General features: G+C 44.5%; 1 non-coding gene across 1 annotated transcript; it reads left to right on the top strand.

Moving 5' to 3' along the window:
• Positions 1 to 7,433: 7,433 nt before the first annotated feature.
• On the top strand, positions 7,434 to 7,515 carry trnas-uga (transfer RNA serine (anticodon UGA)). The gene has a single exon. It is a non-coding gene; the product is annotated as a tRNA-Ser (tRNA).
• The last annotated feature ends 6,579 nt before the right edge of the window (positions 7,516 to 14,094 follow it).

Here is a 14,094-nt window from a genome sequence, read left to right on the forward strand (position 1 = left end):
CGCTGCTTTCATCAACTGCTGCACTCCCTTGGTGTCGGTACAGCCACAGTGCTGTTAGCCTAACAGTCTTTCAGGATTTTGCCACTGCGACAGTGAAGAAGCTATGATGTATTTCCAAGTCAGGACGTTGAGTGGCTTGGAGCGGGGTGGGAGGGAAGGGGGGTGTTTGCAATGCTGGTGCTCCCATGTATCTGCTGCCGCTGTCCTTCGAGACGGTAGAGCTGGTGGCTTTGTGGGTGCAGCCTAAGAAGAGTAGATGAAGAAATATTGCTCCCATTGCCAGAGGAAATAAGGATGGTTTTTAATGCGCTGAGTGTTTCGGACCTGGAATGCGCTGCCTGAGAGGGTGGCAGAGGCAGCATCAAATCAGGGCTGTCAAAGGGGAATGGGATCAGCACCTGAAGTGAAAGGATTTGCAGGGTTCTGAGACAAGGACTGGGAAAGGCATGAGCTGAGTTGTTCTTGCACAGACCAGCACACAGACAAAGGGCCGAATGGTCTCCCTCTCTCTGTTGTATCCATTCTAAGATTCTATGGGTAGGAGTGTTGGACTCTTTCTGTATTGCTCTGTATCTGGTGTGACAAATGTGTGTGATATTCATTATAAATCTATCTGAGAGACTTCGAAAATCTGTACACATTCTACATGGAAGATACCTAATTGAAACCGGGCCATTTGTTGTAATTAGTACATGATTTCACACGATCCTCTACTCAAAATCTTCAATGTAACATCATCTGCTTATCTCTGAAATTCATTCTCCATCGTCTCATTTCCGAGATTTCCCTTTAGTTCATCGATGCTAGTCGACTCAACTGCTCCAGGTAATAGAAAACTCCAAGTTATACTGACTACATGGGAAAGTACATTAATATTGATTTCTCTATGGGATTTAATACTGACATCCAATCATTAATTCCTGTTTGATCTGTCTCTGCAACAGCGACAGTTAATGTGCGTTTTTCCGCTGTACTGCGATTCTGTATTGCGGCCAGTGGATGTCAGCACACTCTGGTAGACTGAAGTTTAGATACAACAGACAAGAATTTTTCACATTATATTGAACCTGGACGGAGGAATTTAGAAATACTAAATCTGTTGACCATATCATTTTGAAATCTACCAGTACGCTGCTTCCCTCTGTATTCATCATTTAAATCCTGATACATCAGCAAGGCGAGGCTTTTTAAGTGAAAGTATCAGTGCCGGGAGGCATTTTATTTTGAACCAAGTGGCATTTTGAATCATTGTTGTTTAGCATCGTTAGAATTTCATAAAGCAACAGTTTAACTATTAGTACAAATCTATTAAAGCATATATTACACAAAGTTTTACCCTATTTATGATTGGGGACGGTATATAGAGAGAAACTTGCTTTCCTTGCTATATATTACTGACCTATATCTGGGTGCACAGGTTTCAATCTCAAAATTTGCCAGTGGTGCAAAACTTGAAAATATTATGAACTTTAGTGAGGAGGATATTGATAATCTTCAAGAATATATAGACAAGCTGGTGGAATGAGTAGACACGTGACAGATGCATTTTAATTAATGTAAGGAAGTGTGAAGTGATACATTTTGGTCCGAAGATCGAGGAGAGGTGAAATAAAATAAAGGGTTCACCTTTACCCTTCCTAATCCCTATTGGACCTTTACCGTGCGAAGATTCCACAGTCTATTTACCCATTTCAGAACCCATTCAATATCCAGCCTGCAGTCTGCATTGCACCTTCGACTTGTACAGTGATCATTAAACATTTAGCACTCCCACTTTCCTATGTACCTTCACCTTGCAATGTCTCCCTGCTCCGTCTCACAAGCCAGTCAACTTCTCACCTCCACTTTGTCCATTGCCCATGGTAGGCTTATCCTGATGTCGAGATGCCGGCGTTGGACTAGGGTAAACACAGTAAGAAGTCTCACAACACCAGGTTAAAGTCCAACAGGTTTATTTGGTAGCACAAGCCACCAGCTTTCGGAGCGCTGCCCCTTCATCAGTTAAGTGGGAGTTCTGTTCACAAACAGGGTTATCCTGCCCAGTCCCCAATGTGTTTCACTTTGTTCAGTTGTATTGCCCAGATTGCATAATGTTCCAACTTTTCTATTCTCCATTAATAATACATGAATAAACAGAACCATCCCTTGATTAAACACTGTCACCTTTCAATGTTTAGCGGGTGAGTTTCATGACGTGCTGTGTGTGATTTCCGCCTTCATGCTCCGGTACAAATTTAGTCAAAGGAAAGTTATCCAAATGTATCCTCATTTCCCCTTCTCATTCACAAAGAACTGAGCGGGTGATGGATACAGTTTCAATAGTCGCTTTAAAAGATAGAGAATGGATTTACAAATTTAAAATCCAAGGGTGACATCACTGCCTGAAGTGGTTTTCAGGCTGTGGCGACTAGAATAACAATGCAGATGAACAATCTGAATTGTTCAAAATCATAGAATGGAGCATCCATTGTGGATGAAGGGAAACTTTAAACTGTGCAGCTGTGCTGTGCTTCAGAATCTTGTTTTACAGAAATCTCCATTAATCAAAAGTTGTGCCTCAGCTACTGAGCATTTCCAGCATTTTCTGTTTGTGTTTCAGATTTCCAGATTCCAGCTTTGTGTTGTGTTCTGTGCAGGTGTTTAACTGGAGCAGGGAACGGGTTCTGATCAGCCCTGTGACAGGTAGAGTAGAATGTGTCTCCCGACTATCAAGCCTGCGAGATTTGACTCCAAGCTGTACAGGAGAATAAGAAAGAGAGAGAGGGAGGATCATTCTGTGATGGACAGATTTCCTGTATAGAGGACAAAAACAGCTGCTTCAACAGACACAACATGTCTCAACATGACTCGCAATCAATAAAGTCGCTCTTAACAGTCCTTGACATTTGAACTATGAGATTGTTGAACTGACCAATAGTTTCCACATTGTCAAAAATCCATATATGGACAAGTAAAGTGAACTTCCAGCACACGGCTCTGTGACTCAATGGATAGCACGTTGGACCTCGAAATAATGGCAAGTCAGCCATTCAAAGGTTATGGGATTGAGAGCCAACAGATTCGGATTTTGGATCAGGTTAGTAGCAAACTGTTTGCTGCTTCATTGATGTGATTCAGCATCGGCACCGACATTTCCTGCTCTGCCATCTCTCCATGCTGCTTCTGTTTACTCGGCTCCCAGGGAAACCACTGACTCGAAAATAAATCGCAAGTCCCAGGGCCTTTCTTAAAGTTCGACACAACATTCGCTGGTTGGGTTATAAATAGTAACATGTTTTCAATTAGATATTTCGCTTTTTTGGAAGATAAAGATTTTAAAGAACACACACACACAACAACAACTTATAAATAACTACAATCAATAAATAAATATCAGTGCCCTGAAACCTGGTGGTGTTAGTCTGATGTGTCTGCTGCGCTTGTACTTCTAGGCTGTAGTGGTCGTGGGTTTGGAAGGTGCTGGCAAAGGAGTCTTGCTGAGTTGCTGCAGTGCATCTTGTCTATGGTGCACACTGCTGCCATTGTGTGTCGGTTGTGGAGGGAGTGAATTTTTATGCATGGGAAGCGAATGAAGTGGGATGCTTTGTCCTGGATGGTGCCAAGCTTTTGAAGTGCTGTTCAACCTGCAGTCATCCAGGCAAGTAATCTCAGGAAACCAGATGCTCCGGTTTCCTCCCACAGTCCAAAGGTGAGCAGGTTGGGTGGACTGGTCATGCTCGATTGCCCCTTGGTCCCCAAGGTGTTCGTATTAGCAGAGTGGGTGTGTGGTGCAGCAGGGATAGGTCCTGTGTGCGATTCTCTGTCGGAGAGTCAGGACAGACTCGATGGGCAGAATGGTCTCCTTCAGCACTGTCGGGATTGTGTGATTCTAAGGCCATTTGACTGTGTTAGAAATTCCCTGAGAAAAAAATGGAAAACTGTGTTTGTAGAATTTACAGCATTGGGTTTATTGCAGATTAAATGTTTTTTACTGCAAGATGATAAAAATACTTAGATATTGTAACTTGCGCTGTTGCAAATATCACTGGAATGGAATATAAGGCCCTGCTGGGATTTGAACCAAGGATCTAGTCTTTTTAGGAGGCAGGCATTTTAACCAACTAAGTCACAGAACCTGATACTGCTGCTTCTGCCACAGCGGAATACTGCAAATACATGCCAGACCTGGTGGCATTTGTGAAAAAAGCGAAACCACCAGATCTGGAACGTATCTGTGAAAATAGAGAAAGTTCACATTTCAGATGCAGACCTTTCACGGGAATGACCGGTTCTCTCTCCACAGATCGATTCATGAAAGAAAAATAACTGAATCCCACAGTGGCCCATCAAGACTGCACCGATTTCCCTGGAAACCTTTCAAATCCGCCTTTCCCCGACACCCGCCCACCAGGGTCTCAGGGGAGGTGCTCCTCAGGAATTCACAAAAGAAAGCACATCAGACGGAATCACACACATCACTCTTCCACTCAACATTGAGCGGTTTATCGTGAGCTTGGTTCCACTGACTGTTTTCAGACACACATCTGGTATAAAAGTAGCCGTGTTCAGGATGTGATTCACACACAGTTTTCTGCTCTGAAGGCAGATGTGCTCCTTCTGTGGCACGAGGTGATTTTTAAAAAAGTACTTTATTCATACGGGATATGTGTGCCGCTGGCGCGAGAAGCATTTATTGTCCAAATTAATTATCTTTGAGTAATTGGCGATGAATTCAGACTTGAGCCACTGCAATCCATGTGTTGTATGTGCACATATACTCCTGTTAGGGAGGGAGTTCCAGGATTGTGAGCCAGCCATGGGAACGGCGATATGTTTCCGAGTCAGGATGATGTGCGTCTCGGAGTGTAACTTACAGGTGGTCGTTGTTTCTCAGCATCTGCTGCTCTTGTGCTGCCAGGTGAGAAATTTCTTGGGTTTGGATGGTGCCTCGCGAAGGAAATAAATCACTGTCAGAAGTGGGATGGGAACTCACAACACCAGGGAAGACTGCAACCTGTACGCAGCACCTTAGACCGCCCGACCATCCTGACTACATTGACAAAACCTCTGCACAAACTGATTTGAATTCCATCTTCATTGCCATTACATTTAAAACTCGATGTGTTTTTTTTCCATTTTTGAACCCCAGCCTGTATCTGAGTTCCATCCTTCCCCAAGCTGAGGAGCTTCTCATTGCTGCATTGCTCTGTTTGCTCAAATTAACAAAGACCCAATCCCCGCCCCACCTGTTCCTTACACTGAGCTGTTGAGATTGTAAGATCTGAGCAACGTGAAGTATCCAATAGGAGAGTTACATCCTGGCGACAGGAATATCTCTCCGCAGCAGCTTTCGGAGCTGCTGAATATTTCCAGCATTTCCTCTTTCTGATTTTGTGCATTTATTACAGGAGTTCATTTACTGACAACACAAAACTTGTCTCTTGGACGCAGCACATAACACAGGTTTTCTGTGATCTTCTCACAGACAAGTTCACTCTTCACTTTCCAATACACATGCTTTAAAATCGGCTGTTTCACACTCAGCACCCTGCGGCATTGCCTTCAAACCTCACCCCACCCTCCACCCGACCACCAGGGTCTCAGAAGTACAAATGCTTCTCAGGAATTCACAAAAGCAAGGGGATCACAGTGTTTGTGAGGGAATATAAAGGGTTAATCCACACTCACAAACAGACTGATTATGTGAGAACCTCTCTCTCTCTCTCTCTCCCTCACACACACACACACACACCACCACCACGGCAAGTGGTGAAATTTAATAAAAATGAAATTCAATAAAAACATCTGGAATTAAAAGTCTAATTACCATGAATCAATTGTCTTAAAAGCACACAACTGCTTCAGTAATGTCCCTTCAGGAATGAATTTTTACCTGGTTTGGACCTGAATGTGCCCCCCGACCCTCAGCAACTTTGGTGACTCTAAGCTGCCCTCTGCGGTGACCTATCAAGCCGCTCAGTTCAAGGGCAATTTGGCATGGGCAATAATTACGGGCCCAGCCAGCGACACCCACATCCCAGGAATGAATAAACAAAATAAATCGGTGATTCACAATGAGGGGATACAGAAAGTCAGTTGCAGTATCAAAGATTGACAGATACAGAATTAATTTACAAACTATGTTTCAGTTCCGGAAGCTGACAGTCAGAACAAGTCACTTCTCCAGGCACAGTTCAACTGATCAAATCAGAAAGATCCCAATCCTCATTGAGCAGCAGATAATGCAAAGCGCAGTCTGAATACAGACGGATGCACCTGAGAAAGCATTCCTTCTGGTTGCCTCACAGCTTGGTCTGGCTCCTGCTCTGTCCAAGACCGCAAAAAATCTACAAAGTGTCATAAACAAAGCCAGTGCATCACGCAAGCCAGCCTCCCATCCATTGACACTTCCCACTGCCTTGGAAAAGCAGCCAGTTTAATCAAGCAGCGACACATCCTGGACATATTCTTTTCCACCGGCTTCCGTCGAGAAAAAGGTACAAAAGTCTGAGGACAGGCACTAACCAACTAAAGAGCAGCTTCTTCCCTGCTGCCATCAGAATTTTGATTGGACCTATCTCGTATTAATTTGATCTTTCTCTACAAGTTGCTATGACTGTACTCTCTCTGTGCACTCTCTCTTTTCCTTCTCTATGTATGGTATGCTTCGTCTGCATAGCATGCAAGAAACAATACTTTTCACTGTGTACTAATGCATGTGACAATAATAAATCAAATCAAATAAAATCAAAGAGTATGACACAGATATAAAGGTAAAGTCGCTGTAGTCGCAAATGACCAGAGGCTGCTCATCCTCTCAAAGGGGAGAGCTTACTGGTGGTGATTTAGCCTAAGGATTACCACACCTCAGGCGAGGGGCAAGGTTGAGAATATCTGATGTGCTATCTAATAGCACATCTGCATTTTCTTTGCAATAAATTTGCATCAACGCCTTGATTTCGTTTTAGATCCGAGGATACTGTGCGGTTCTCACAGGCTGTCCTGTCACCTTCAATTATTTAAACACATGTTCACACGTTTCCCGCTGTTCCTGCACCCACTTTTGGCATTACACGCTTCATTTTATATTGACACTCCGGTCTTCCCACCAAAACGCGTCACCTCATTCTCCATCTGCCACATGTCATCCCTTTCCACCAAGCTGTCTGTGTCCATTTCGAGTTTTTTTCTGTAACTCTTTTCACACCCACAGGACGCCCCAAAATATTTCACTGACAACAAAGTATTTTTGAAATATAGTCAATGTCCCAATGCTGAACTTTTGATGTGTCTGTTCGACAACGTCAGAAATTCCCATATGGGGATGGGAAATAACTGATGTAGGTGTGGCTCTGTGACGCAACGGAGAGCGTCTCATTGTTTGGTAAAACATTCAACGGTAAAGCTTGAGGGAATCAGCTATTAATAAGCTGCTAAGTGAGCTGGTGGGTACAGCTGCGATGGCCGAGTGGTTAAGGCGTTGGACTTGAAATCCAATGGGGTTTCCCTGCGCAGGTTCGAACCCTGCTCGCAGCGAGTGTGTTAAAAGCTGTTTCTTCTCCTCAGTCGTTTCTTGAAAACTGGTTGCCATTCCTATTGGATTTCGTGAAGGCATCGACGAAATATTGAGTGAAGTGATGGAAAAGAAAACAATAAGAATAGCAGTTTGATTTTTGTATTTTGGGAGCGGATCGTGGCTCTGGGAGGTGTAGGGTGTGAGGACAGAGGTGCGGGACATGAATAGGACACGGTTCACCGCCCAGTTAAACACCGAGGGAGCGGGTGGAGGCATCCTGGATTCAGGAAGTTGGAGTCCATGTCAGGAATGCCGTTTTGGAAAGAGGAATCAGGGAAACAGTTGTGACTGAGGTGAAGAAACTAGGAGAATGGGGATGGGGTCCTTACAGGGAGCGGGGTATCAGGATCTGTACTCAACAAAGAACAAAGAACAATACAGCACAGGAACAGGCCCTTCGGCCCTCCAAGCCCGCGCCGCTCCCTGGTCCAAACTAGACCATTCTTTTCTATCCCTCCATTCCCACTCCGTTCATGTGGCTATCTAGATAAGTCTTAAACGTTCCCAGTGTGTCCGCCTCCACCACCTTGCCCGGCAGCGCATTCCAGGCCCCCACCACCCTCTGTGTAAAATACGTCCTTCTGATATCCGTGTTAAACCTCCCTGCCCCCTCACGCCCCCCCCCCCCCCCCCCCACACGCCCCTCGCCCCTCACTTTGAACCTATGACACCTCGTGAAAGTCACCACCAATCTGGGAAGAAGCTTCCCACCGTTCACCCTATCTATGCCTTTCATAATTTTATACACCTCTATTAAGTCTCCCCTCATCCTCCGTCTTTCCAGGGAGAACAACCCCAGTTTACCCAATCTCTCCTCATAGCTAAGACCCTCCATACCAGGCAACATCCTGGTAAACCTCCTCTGCACTCTCTCTAAAGCCTCCACGTCCTTCTGGTAGTGTGGCGAACAGAACTGGGCGCAGTATTCCAAATGCAGCCGAACCAACGTTCTATACAATCGCAACATCAGACCCCAACTTTTATACTCTATGCCCCGTCCTATAAAGGCAAGCATGCCATATGCCTTATTCACTACCTTCTCCACCTGTGACGTCACCTTCAAGGATCTGTGGACTTGCACACCCAGGTCCCTCTGCGTATCTACACCCTTTATGGTTCTGCCATTTATCGTATAGCTCCCCCGTACGTTAGTTCTACCAAAATGCATCACTTCGCATTTATCTGGATCGAACTCCATCTGCCATTTCTTTGCCCAAATTTCCAGCCTATCTATATCCTTCTGACGTTACTCGACGTGTGAGTCGGTGGGGTTTTAATTACTGGCGGTCAGTCTATCTAGAATTGGAGACAGAGAGGTCAAGGAAGGTTAGAGAAGTGTCGGAGATGGACCATGTGAAGGAGCGAGGGTGGAAATTGGAAGCAAAAGTTCCAGCTGTAGACGAAAGCAGGAAGCGGCACCGATACAGTGGAAGATGTAACAGAAAAAGAGGTGCGGGAGAGGGGCCTGAACAGGACTGGAACAAGGGATATTCCACATGCTCCATCAAAGTGACTGTGGCCTAACGGATGAGGTGTCTAATTTCCAGTGCTTTCAGTGCTGCTACCTGAAAATTACGGGTTCAAGCCCGGTCGCTTTATACAGAAATCTGGTGGAACCTCCTGGAAGCCGAGCTCTCGCCCGTTAACTGCAATCCACTGTTCCTTCCAAACATGATAGTGACCACAATTCGGTTACGTTCACCTTAGTGATGGAAAGGGATAGGCATGAACCTCGGGCCAGTGGTTTTAGCTGGGGGAAGGGTAATTATGAGGCTATTAGGAGAGAATTAGGAAACATAGGTTGGACTAGGAGATTACAGGGACTGGGAACGTCCGACATGTGGAGTTTTTTCAAGGAGCAGCTACTGCGAGTCTGTGATAGGTATGTCCCTGTCAGGCAAGGAGGAATTGGTAGGGCTAGGGAACCGTGGTGCACCAAAAAAGTTTCTTTGTTGGTTAAAAAGAAAAAGGAGGCTTATGTTCGGATGAGACGTGAGCACTCGGGTAGTGCACTAGAAAGCTTTAGATTGGCTAAGAGGGAGTTGAAGAGCGAGCTTAGAAGGGCTAAAAGGGGACATGAGAAGACTTTGGCGGATAGGGTTAAAGAGAATCCTAAGGCGTTCTATAGGTATGTCAAGAACAGAAGGTTGGTTAGGGCAAGTTTAGGGCCAGTTATAGATGGCAGAGGGAAGTTATGTGTGGAACCGGAGGAGATTGGTGAAGCATTGAACCAATATTTCTCTTCGGTGTTCACGCAAGGGGACATGAATATAGCTGAGGAGGACACTGGGTTGCAAGGGAGTAGAATAGACAGTATTACAGTTGATAAGGAGGATGTGCAGGATATTCTGGAGGGTCTGAAAATAGATAAATCCCCTGGTCCGGATGGGATTTATCCAAGGATTCTCTGGGAGGCAAGAGAAGTGATTGCAGAGCCTCTGGCTCTGATCTTCAGGTCGTCGTTGGCCTCTGGTATAGTACCAGAAGATTGGAGGTTAGCGAATGTTGTCCCATTGTTTAAGAAGGGGAACAGAGACTTCCCCGGGAATTATAGACCGGTGAGTCTCACTTCTGTTGTCGGCAAGATGTTGGAAAAAATTATAAGGGATAGGATTTATAGTTATTTGGAGAGTAATGAATTGATAGGTGATAGTCAGCATGGTTTTGTGGCAGGTAGGTCGTGCCTTACTAACCTTATTGAGTTTTTTGAGAAAGTGACCAAGGAGGTGGATGGGGGCAAGGCAGTGGACGTGGTATATATGGATTTTAGTAAGGCGTTTGATAAGGTTCACCATGGTAGGCTTCTGCAGAAAATGCAGATGTATGGGATTGGGGGTGATCTAGGAAATTGGATCAGGAATTGGCTAGCGGATAGGAAACAGAGGGTGGTGGTTGATAGTAAATATTCATCATGGAGTGCGGTTACAAGTGGTGTACCTCAGGGATCTGTTTTGGGGCCACTGCTGTTTGTAATATTTATTAATGATCTGGATGAGGGTATAGTTGGGTGGATTAGCAAATTTGCTGATGACACCAAAGTCGGTGGTGTGGTAGACAGTGAGGAAGGGTGTCGTAGTTTGCAGGAAGACTTAGACAGGTTGCAAAGTTGGGCCGAGAGGTGGCGGATGGAGTTTAATGCGGAGAAGTGTGAGGTAATTCACTTTGGTAGGAATAACAGATGTGTTGAGTATAGGGCTAACGGGAGGACTTTGAATAGTGTGGAGGAGCAGAGGGATCTAGGTGTATGTGTGCATAGATCCCTGAAAGTTGGGAATCAAGTAGATAAGGTTGTTAAGAAGGCATATGGTGTCTTGGCGTTTATTGGTAGGGGGATTGAATTTAGGAGTCGTAGCGTTATGTTGCAACTGTACACAACTCTGGTGCGGCCGCACTTGGAGTACTGTGTGCAGTTCTGGTCCCCACATTACAGGAAGGATGTGGAGGCTTTGGAGAGGGTGCAGAGGAGGTTTACCAGGATGTTGCCTGGTATGGAGGGGAGATCCTATGAGGAGAGGCTGAGGGATTTGGGATTGTTTTCGCTGGAAAGGCGGCGGCTAAGAGGGGATCTTATTGAAACATATAAGATGATTAGAGGTTTGGATAGGGTGGATAGTGATAGCCTTTTTCCTCTGATGGAGAAATCCAGCACGAGGGGGCATGGCTTTAAATTGAGGGGGGGTAGTTATAGAACCGATGTCAGGGGTAGGTTCTTTACCCAGAGGGTGGTGAGGGATTGGAATGCCCTGCCAGCATCAGTAGTAAATGCGCCTAGTTTGGGGGCGTTTAAGAGATCCGTAGATAGGTTCATGGACGAAAAGAAATTGGTTTAGGTTGGAGGGTCACAGTTTTTTTTTAACTGGTCGGTGCAACATCGTGGGCCGAAGGGCCTGTTCTGCGCTGTAATGTTCTATGTTCTATGTTCTATGTTCTAAACATTGCAAGGAGCTTTCTCAGATTCCTTTCCTTGTAACTTTGTTCATTTAATTCTCACTCATCTTAGTATTTTTAAATTCGAACTGTTCCACAATATCTTATTGATCTGGATAAATTATTGATGTTCCCAACGAGAACAAAATGCTTTGTATCAATCGGCTAATTGAAATTCTGTGGCGGGAATTCAAATCTCCTCAGGAAGAGGTTTAATAATGAACTGAATGAACTGCTTTTGTTTACAGGGGTGAAAGGTTTGGTCACTGGGCACTAATATTTGGGGATGGGAGTAAATCCCACCACGGCAGCTGGTGAAATTAAATTCACTGATTTAATACGTAGAAATATGGGTAGAAAACAGAAACAGGAGTAGACCATTCAGTCTAAATAAACCTGGAATTGAAAGCAAGTCTCAGTAATGGCGGCCTTGAAATTCCCGTCGATTCCCACAGAAAACATCTTCACAGAACAACAGAGAACATTTCACACCACAGGCAACACCTTTACAGAACAGAGGAAACTTCTGCTTAAGACTGATCATATTTACACAACCGAGAACACATTTACACAACAGGGAAGAATTTGACAAGAACCACAGTGAAGATCTGTCAACGGCAGAGTCCCAGTTCCGCAGCGGAGAGAACAGTCACAGGAAATACATTTCAAACCAGGGCCTATCTTTGTATAAAAGAAAACACATTTTCATAAATAATTAGTACCTTGCTGCTTTTCTCGGCTCCTTTTCTGTCTGTTATTATGTGTGTGCCCTGAGAGCCTCTTACTGCTTTTCTGTGTGTCTTTCTCTATCTGTTACATTCGAGGTGATGTTACGTGTTATTCGCCCGCCAGGGTGAGCTTCTTGATTTCAACCAATAGTTGTCTGGCTCCCGCGCAATAGTAATAGGCAGGAAGCGACCGCGCTTCGGAGCAGAGTGGCACAGCGGGAGCGTGCTGGTCTTGTAACTGAGAAGTTGCTGGATCGAAACCATCCTTTGCTATTGTATTCTCACTCGTATCAAAAAGACGTATTCCGCTGCTGTCCAATTGCATATCAGGGTTTTCTTGACAGTAAATTTGCTTCGTCATCTTGATTTGTCTTACCGTGGGTGATACAGCGCATTTGTCACAGATTCAGCTCAGTTGGCTGGATAGCAGATTCAACCAACAGCTCTGGATAAATTCCCGTATCGGTTGAGATTATTGATACAGGCCCCGCCTTCTCAGCCTTGCTCCCCGCCTGAGCTGTGAATCCTCCGGTTAAATCATCACCATTTCGCTGTCCACTTTGTTGACACCGAGAATCATCTCGGACCATGGGCTTGCTTTAAGGTTGCAAAATGCTAAACTATGATCTGTGCGTGGAAACCGGAAGTATCCCTAAAAAATCATTTTATCATAATTTGAAATTTATAATTTCAGACACAATTGTAAACAATCAATTTCCCCAGAGACAAAATCCAAAGACCAACTGTAGTAAAGCGCCGTGAGCCTGATGTGATTTGAACACGCAACCATCGGATCTGGGGTCAGCCGAGCTACCGTTGTGCCACAAGCTCGCGCTAACGGCTTTTTTTCTACATCTGGCTCATTTTCTGTGAATTGACAATCAAACAGGTATCAGAGAGGATAACTCTCTCTCTCTTTACTTTCTGTGGATTTGAATCGAATGGAAGCGAACCGAGATTAACGAGAGGGCAGAAACACAACACTATCCTGCGGGAGAAATGCGTTCTTTCTAACGGGTGTTAAGAACAGGACTGTCAGGAGGCACAGACAAATGAGAATGGACCCACTGATCATTTGTGTAAAGTGTTCATGAAAAGATCAGCCATGATCTTATTGAATGGCGGTGCAGGCTCGAGGTGACAAATGGCCGACTGATGCTCCACACTTTTATAATCTCATATTCTTCTTTGGATCCAATACTATTTAATTATTTTGTAAGCCATGATTGGGCCACTTTCCAGTTATGTTTACGTGCCAGAAAGGAATGTATAACTCTTTCATTACATACAACTATGCCTTAAATATGAAACATTAAATATTAGCCATTGCCTATCGACTGTTATGCCATTTTATGAATCTATTGATCCGTAATCTATTTTAGCAAACTCACCTCTCATAACTTCCTAGTTTACTTTATTTAGGTTTGGGATTCTCGTTCAGGATTGGATCTGAATCATGCTTCTGGACTGATGGGAGATGTTCCACAAAGCAGTAATTCAGTCTACAAATGCAGAGCACATCATTAGCAGTGAAATTTTAGAAAAAATATAATGTTGCAAAAGCTAATTCTCCTGCATATAGACACTGAACTGTGAGGAAAGATAATGCGGCCTGCCATTCAGGAACTTCTGATAGTTCTTCCCTTTCCTCAACCAATCCTCTCACCGCTCTGTGGTTGGCAGGGTTCTCAAGTGTGTCGCTCCCATGTCCCACACTTGGAACATTTCCAATCAGTTCACAATGATGATTGAATTTCTGATAAAAGTTTCTAGTCACCTGCCATTTTCATTCTGCATCTCACTCTCACATGGATCATTCTGTCCTGGGTCTTTCCTGGTGTTCAGAGCACCTCTCCTCCATTCAGATTTTTCTTACTTTATGTA

The sequence above is a fragment of the Mustelus asterias genome, unplaced genomic scaffold, assembly GCF_964213995.1.
Source record: "Mustelus asterias unplaced genomic scaffold, sMusAst1.hap1.1 HAP1_SCAFFOLD_76, whole genome shotgun sequence".
NCBI classification, from domain to species: Eukaryota; Metazoa; Chordata; class Chondrichthyes; order Carcharhiniformes; family Triakidae; genus Mustelus; species Mustelus asterias.